The sequence below is a fragment of the Somniosus microcephalus genome, unplaced genomic scaffold (genome assembly GCF_052327205.1).
Source record: "Somniosus microcephalus isolate GS21.2 unplaced genomic scaffold, FLI_Smic_1.0 unresolved_chr1, whole genome shotgun sequence".
Lineage (NCBI taxonomy): Eukaryota > Metazoa > Chordata > Chondrichthyes > Squaliformes > Somniosidae > Somniosus > Somniosus microcephalus.
Window position 1 is genome coordinate 133,557,165 of NW_028225179.1, and position 7,712 is coordinate 133,564,876.

General features: G+C 49.9%; 1 pseudogene across 1 annotated transcript; it reads right to left on the minus strand.

Annotated features, from left to right (window-relative positions):
- Positions 1–801: 801 nt before the first annotated feature.
- Positions 802–7,402, minus strand: LOC147095879 (zinc-binding protein A33-like; annotated as a pseudogene). The gene is made up of 6 exons (XR_015074837.1): positions 6,939–7,402; positions 6,753–6,848; positions 6,427–6,660; positions 2,730–2,752; positions 2,515–2,630; positions 802–1,445 (listed from the first exon to the last, which is right to left on the minus strand). The product of XR_015074837.1 is annotated as a zinc-binding protein A33-like (transcript).
- Between the last annotated feature and the right edge of the window lie 310 nt (positions 7,403–7,712).

A 7,712-nucleotide genomic window follows, 5' to 3' on the forward strand; every position in this document is an offset into this window, starting at 1 on the left:
TCCCCAGCTCACTCCATTACCAGCTCACTCTGCTGTGCTCTCAGCTCCTTATTACTCTACATTGTAAGTTCATGTTCCTTGCTCTCTAAGGCCATAAGTCTTACTGTAAGGTTACTGATTAACACACAGTTTTCACATCTCTTCCTCCCTCTATTGTATCTGGGCTCCCTCATTTGTGACCATCCCACAACAAACACATCTCATGGTGTGCATCTTCATCAACCTTCTCTCGGCAGTTTCCCTTTCTTATATTTCTCCCATTGCCCCCTTTCCTACATTACAACAGCGACTATGCTTCAAAACTACTTCAATGGCTGTAAAGCGCTTTGGGACGTCCTGAGGTCGCGAAAGGCGCTATATAAATGCAAGTCTTTATTTTTATTTAGTTTAACTGATTTAAAAACCCTTTGTTCCTTTTTGATTTTACTTCTTACCTAGTGTCCCCTTTTACTTTTTCCTTCCCTCGGGTATTATTTAATTTGCCGTGTCTCGGATGGTCCTCTTTGTCATGTGCTTCCCACTGGTGTTCTATCTCACCCTAGTTCCTCTCTCCTGCCCCTCTTTACCTTTTCTTCCCATCTTGAGTCTGTGGTTCCCTTGGTGTATTTCTGCCCATGTTTAAATTCTCTCTGTCTCTGGGCCTCGATGATTCTCGATGTTCTTTTGTTTTTTAATTTAATTTTACAGGAGTCTCTGGAGCAGTTGCCACGAGTTTGTTCCACTGCACCGATTAAACAAACAAATATCACCAACAAGACATTGTCACTCAGTTGTAGCCGCCCTGACCTCAGGTGACATTGGGACCATCCGCACCACCTGTGACTGAGACCGACACCCATCAGTTTGCAGCTGGCAGGAGGCTGGCAGGCGGTGTGAAATTATGGGATGGAGCTGTTCGTGACCTTTCACCCCGCAGATTGTCAGCCGGGCGGAGTTTTTCCCGCCCTCACTCGGTCCCGGACTGAAGAAGGGAAAGAGTCTCTCAGTGAAAGTGTGGGTGAAGGTGTGAAGATGGGACATGTTGTCCGCATTGTAAAATGACACCTGTCCACCCTCATAGTCCAGGAACACCCCGATCTTCCGGGGATCCCTGCTCGGTGTGAGGGAGGTCCGTGAGGGGGAGGTGAAGGCAACATAGCCACTTCCGGGCAGCAGCCACACAATCCAGTATCCGAGCTCAGGTGTCAGTAAGATTATCCCTTTCCTGTTGACAGACTCTCGGGCCATTCCCAGACACCACCACGTCTTGTTCCCCACCTCCACCTCCCAGTAGTGTCTCCCTGATGTGAATCCCTCCGATCCCAGGACATAGAGCCAGGAATCAAACCTCTCCGGGATGTCAGGGAGCTCCTGCCATTTGTCTCCGAGTCTCACACTGGTCCGGTCCTCAGACACGATGAGCCGGGGATGGGTTGTGTTCAGATCCAGAGTCAGAGAGGCTGGAGCTGGGGGAAAGTTACAATAACACAGTGAGCGGTTTAGTTTATTGCTGTGATTTATTCAAACACTTGCCCTTTTTAAAGTGGCCATTCGGGGGATTCCCGGGAACTGCGGTGTTTTTAAAGGGCTCCAGGTTCTGTTATTGGAATCTGCTCTGACCCGGGGGTTTACGCTCCTGGGGTCGCTCTGACCTCTGCTGCCCACTGCGATCCGACCAGGAACTCTGCGGCCCCCCGGTCCCCTGCTGTTCTCAGCGGCTGCAGAGTGACCCAGGGACCTTCAGAATCACACAAGGAATCGGCGCCAGAGGCTATGGCGGGGCTTCCAAACGGAAGAGGGGGAAAGGTACAGACACCGGAAGGAAAGAGAGAAGGGAAGGGAAAAGGGCAAAAGAAGCAAAAGAATGGGAACTGCTGCAGAGGGGAAGAGAGAACCCAGAGGAGGAGGGAAACTAACTTTATAAAAACCCCGACATCCTGATATCCATAAATCTCAATAGACTCCAACACACAATCAGCCAAAACTAAACTGATCGACATAACAGGACAGGTGGAAGCGGCATTTCTACAGGAGACCCTCCTCATCGCCCTCAGGACACACCAGGTTTATGAGTGAGTGGGTGGGACAAATGCTGGCCGCCTTCTCCTCAGCCAAGAGCAGAGGACAGTCACACTAATCACCAGCAACCTCCCCATTACTCTGGAGACACACATTCCTGGAGAAGGAGGCCGCTCCATCCGAATGAAATTTGATTAACAGGACAACCCAAAGTGATGCTTCAGTTCAGTGTCCCGAATGAGGAGTCCCCGCATCAGCATTCCTCACACTCGCCCCACCTATGGACCATACAGGAACCAGGAGTGGAGACCCAGACTGTGCTCTTCACTCCAAACAGGACAAGCTCCCAGCGGACACCAGACACACTCCTTAATGCTGGCTGTAAAATATTGGCCAAGGTCCTGACCTCCAGACCAGACACGGACATCAGTGATCATTTAATCTGGGGTCTGGGAGCCAGTTTAGACTCCTCTCATCTGGATTGATAAATCAGGAAAAGGAATATAAGAGTTTTACCGGGGTTAATGGCGTCTATCATTTCTCTCCACGCTGTGTACTGTAAAGGGCCGTTGAACTTTCCGATCGACAGCTTGCCATCTGCTAATGATGGTTTATAATAGTCCTCACCAGTCCTGTAAATATTAAAGAGTAGATGTTATAAATTGACCATACACTCTTTGCTGAGTTATTTTATTAAATTGTGCAGAGTTTCAGTAAACAGTGTATCCTACCTCCTCTCCTGACACGTTTCCGCCTGAAACCAATAAAACACAAATCTGAGTTGACGGAGACTGACCGTCTATATCCGGACAGCAGAAATTACACCCACATTGTGACAAGATGCTGAGAATTCCGAATTCTCACTGCCGGGACGGCGCAGATAGAAACAGGATATATTTGAAAACCAGGCAGCAGACATTTCACCAAAAATTATTAAAAGCCTCTGATAGAAAGAGGATGCAGTTGGAAAATCTGAATTTGTGTGGTCAGGTTCTGGAACTGAACACCAGTCTCCCTCAGAGACACAGTGACTCTCACACCCACCGCACCAGACACACCCACACACTCACACAATGTAACTGGAACTGAACACCAGTCTCACTCAGAGACACAGTGACTCTCACACCCACCGCAGCAGACACACCCACACACTCACACAATGTAAGTGGAACTGAACACCAGTCTCACTCAGAGACACAGTGACTCTCACACCCACCGCACCAGACACACCCACACACTCACACAGTGTAACTGGAACTGAACACCAGTCTCACTCAGAGACACAGTGACTCTCACACCCACCGCACCAGACACACCCACACACTCACACAGTGTAACTGGAACTGAACACCAGTCTCACTCAGAGACACAGTGACCCTCACACCCACCGCACCAGACACACCCACACACTCACACAGTGTAACTGGAACTGAACACCAGTCTCACTCAGAGACACAGTGACTCTCACACCCACCGCACCAGACACACCCACACACTCACACAATGTAACTGGAACTGAACACCAGTCTCACTCAGAGACACAGTGACTCTCACACCCACCGCACCAGACACACCCACACACTCACACAGTGTAACTGGAACTGAACACCAGTCTCAATCAGAGACACAATGACTCTCACACCCACCGCACCAGACACACCCACACACTCACACAATGTAACTGGAACTGAACACCAGTCTCTCTCAGAGACACAGTGACTCTCTCACCCCCCGCACCAGACACACCCACACACTCACACAATGTAACTGGAACTGAACACCAGTCTCTCTCAGAGACACAGTGACTCTCTCACCCCCCGCACCAGACACGCCCACACACTCACACAATGTAACTGGAACTGAACACCAGTCTGACTCCGAGACACAGTGACTCCCACACCCGCCGCACCAGACACACCCACACAGTGAAACTGGAACTGAACACCAGTCTCACTCAGAGACACAGTGACTCTCACACCCACCGCACCAGACACACCCACACACTCACACAGTGTAACTGGAACTGAACACCAGTCTCACACAGAGACACAGTGAGTCTCACACCCACCGCACCAGACACACCCACACACTCACACAGTGTAACTGGAACTGAACACCAGTCTCACTCAGAGACACAGTGACTCTCACACCCACCGCACCAGACACACCCACACACCCACACAGTGTAGCTGGAACTGAACACCAGTCTCACTCAGAGACACAGTGACTCTCACACCCACCGCACCAGACACACCCACACACTCACACAGTGTAACTGGAACTGAACACCAGTCTCACTCAGAGACACAGTTACTCTCACACCCACCGCACCAGACATACCCACACACTCACACAGTGTAACTGGAACTGAACACCAGTCTCACTCAGAGACACAGTGACTCTCACACCCACCGCACCAGACACTCCCACACACTCACACAGTGTAACTGGAACTGAACACCAGTCTCAATCAGAGACACAATGACTCTCACACCCACCGCACCAGACACACCCACACACTCACACAATGTAACTGGAACTGAACACCAGTCTCTCTCAGAGACACAGTGACTCTCACACCCACCGCACCAGACACACCCACACACTCACACAATGTAACTGGAACTGAACACCAGTCTCACTCAGAGACACAGTGACTCTCACACCCACCTCACACGACACACCCACACACTCACACAATGTAACTGGAACTGGACACCAGTCTGACTCCGAGACACAGTGACTCTCACACCCGCCGCACCAGACACACCCACACAGTGAAACTGGAACTGAACACCAGTCTCACTCAGAGACACAGTGACTCTCACACCCACCGCACCAGACACACCCACACACTCACACAGTGTAACTGGAACTGAACACCAGTCTCACACAGAGACACAGTGAGTCTCACACCCACCGCACCAGACACACCCACACACTCACACAGTGTAACTGGAACTGAACACCAGTCTCACTCAGAGACACAGTGACTCTCACACCCACCGCACCAGACACACCCACACACCCACACAGTGTAGCTGGAACTGAACACCAGTCTCACTCAGAGACACAGTGACTCTCACACCCACCGCACCAGACACACCCACACACTCACACAATGTAACTGGAACTGAACACCAGTCTCACTCAGAGACACAGTGACTCTCACACCCACCGCACCAGACACACCCACACACTCACACAATGTAACTGGAACTGAACACCAGTCTCACTCAGAGACACAGTGACTCTCACACCCACCTCACACGACACACCCACACACTCACACAATGTAACTGGAACTGAACACCAGTCTCACTCAGAGACACAGTGACTCTCACACCCACCGCAGCAGACACACCCACACACTCACACAGTGTAACTGGAACTGAACACCAGTCTCACTCAGAGACACAGTGACTCTCACACCCACCGCACCCGACACACCCACACACTCACACAATGTAACTGGAACTGAACACCAGTCTCACTCAGAGACACAGTGACTCTCACACCCACCGCACCAGACACACCCACACACTCACACAATGGAACTGGAACTGAACACCAGTCTCACTCAGAGACACAGTGACTCTCACACCCACCGCACCAGACACACCCACAAACTCACACAATGTAACTGGAACTGAACACCAGTCTCACTCAGAGACACAGTGACTCTCACACCCACCGCACCAGACACACCCACACACTCACACAATGTAACTGGAACTGAACACCAGTCTCACTCAGAGACACAGTGACTCTCACACCCACCTCACCCAACACACCCACACACTCACACAATGTAACTGGAACTGAACACCAGTCTCACTCAGAGACACAGTGACTCTCACACCCACCGCACCAGACACACCCACACACCCACACAGTGTAACTGGAACTGAACACCAGTCTCACTCAGAGACACAGTGACTCTCACACCCACCGCACCAGACACACCCACACACTGACACAATGTAACTGGAACTGAACACCAGTCTCACTCAGAGACACAGTGACTCTCACACCCACCGCACCAGACACACCCACACACTCACACAGTGTAACTGGAACTGAACACCAGTCTCACTCAGAGACACAGTGACTCTCACACCCACCGCACCAGACACACCCACACTCACACACAGTGTAACTGGAACTGGATTGTAATGTGAGCTCCAGGAGAATATTAACCTCTTGGCGACACAGAAATAATTACAACCTAAGTATTACGATCACGGGAACACGATCGCGGATCCTGCAGACAGTGTGGGAGTCGGTTAGTTCAGTCACAACAGCAGATCCGCCCCGGAATAGACAAAACACTCGGTTTAAATCAGTTTCGAATTTTTCAGCAAATGCTGCATTTATTTCAACATTGTCATCGCTTATTCTGCAACTAACCCGCAATATAATCCTCACCTTCAGAAATGTCAGCGCGTCTTGTTGCTCCATCTGTTTCTGCAACTTTGACAGCTTCTCCTGAATAGAATTTAAATTCTCTTGAATTTCTCGAAGGTTTTTCTCCATTGTTTCCACAATCCTCTGCTCTTCTCCCCTGAGATCTCCGATTAACCGCTGCTCTTTCTCAGTGAGAATCTGGTGCATTTCAGCAAACTCGGATGTGATGCGCGTTTGCAGACTGCTGGACTGCCCCTACCAAATGAAAGGTGAAAAGTAATCATGTACCGCGATAGAGGGAACAAAACTAACCGAGAATCCAGAAAATCAGCACCGGGAGACCTCACCCTAACTTCGGAAATCCGCCGTTTCTGGTTCAGTTCCGTTTCCAGAACCGCCGATTTGTTCTCTGTGAGAGATTCTAAAGAGGATTTCAGCTGATCCTGGGATTGGGAGAGAAAATCACAGAATGAAAGAGCTGGACTATGGAAAAGTGATAAAATAACCAGGTGATAAAATCTGTTCCATTTTACCTTGTAGATTTCAGCAGCTTCTTTAATCGGCATGAAGTTGTGAGATTTGTGTTCCCGCGCATCTCTACAAATGGAGCAGATCAGTTTCTTGTCAGTTTCACAAAACAGCTTCAGTTCCTCCTGATGTTCCTCACAGTGAAGTTTATTTTCCTTCTCTTTCGGATCCAGGTTTAATTTTCGAGCTTTCTCCGCCAGACTGGCTAAGGCCCGACTGGTTCTGAGGTTTCTTTCCGGAAATTCCTCTCTACATTCCGGGCAGGAGTTTCTCTCCTTTTCCCAACACCGTGTGATACAGGAGCGGCAGAAGTTGTGCCCACACTCCAGTGAAACCGGATCGGTGAAGAATTCAAGACAAACGGGACAAGTTACCTCCTCGGTCCAACTCTCGGGCTGCTGCCTGGAAGCCATGTTCACGCTCAGCACTTCCTGATTCAACCCGCTTTCAGTTTCAATGTTCCCGAGCTCCCGAACACCTTCGGCTCAGCGATTTCCCGAGCAAGTTCGCTGCAATACTCGGAAAATTAAATTCCTACTTTAAACTCCAGCCGGATCCCGTCAATAGGTGTCGCTGTTGGACAATATTTCTCAACCAAGGATTTTTGTAGGTTTCCTGAAAAGCTTTTGTTGCGGGAAAACCGCACATTTGCTTTCTGTACAGTGAAGGGCCGCATTAAACAAACCGACTGACTCCGTGCTTCAGTTTAATGTTGTCTGGAGCCGGGAAACACGCTCTAAAGGTGTAGAAATAATTGATCTGATCCCAAATGTTTTGCA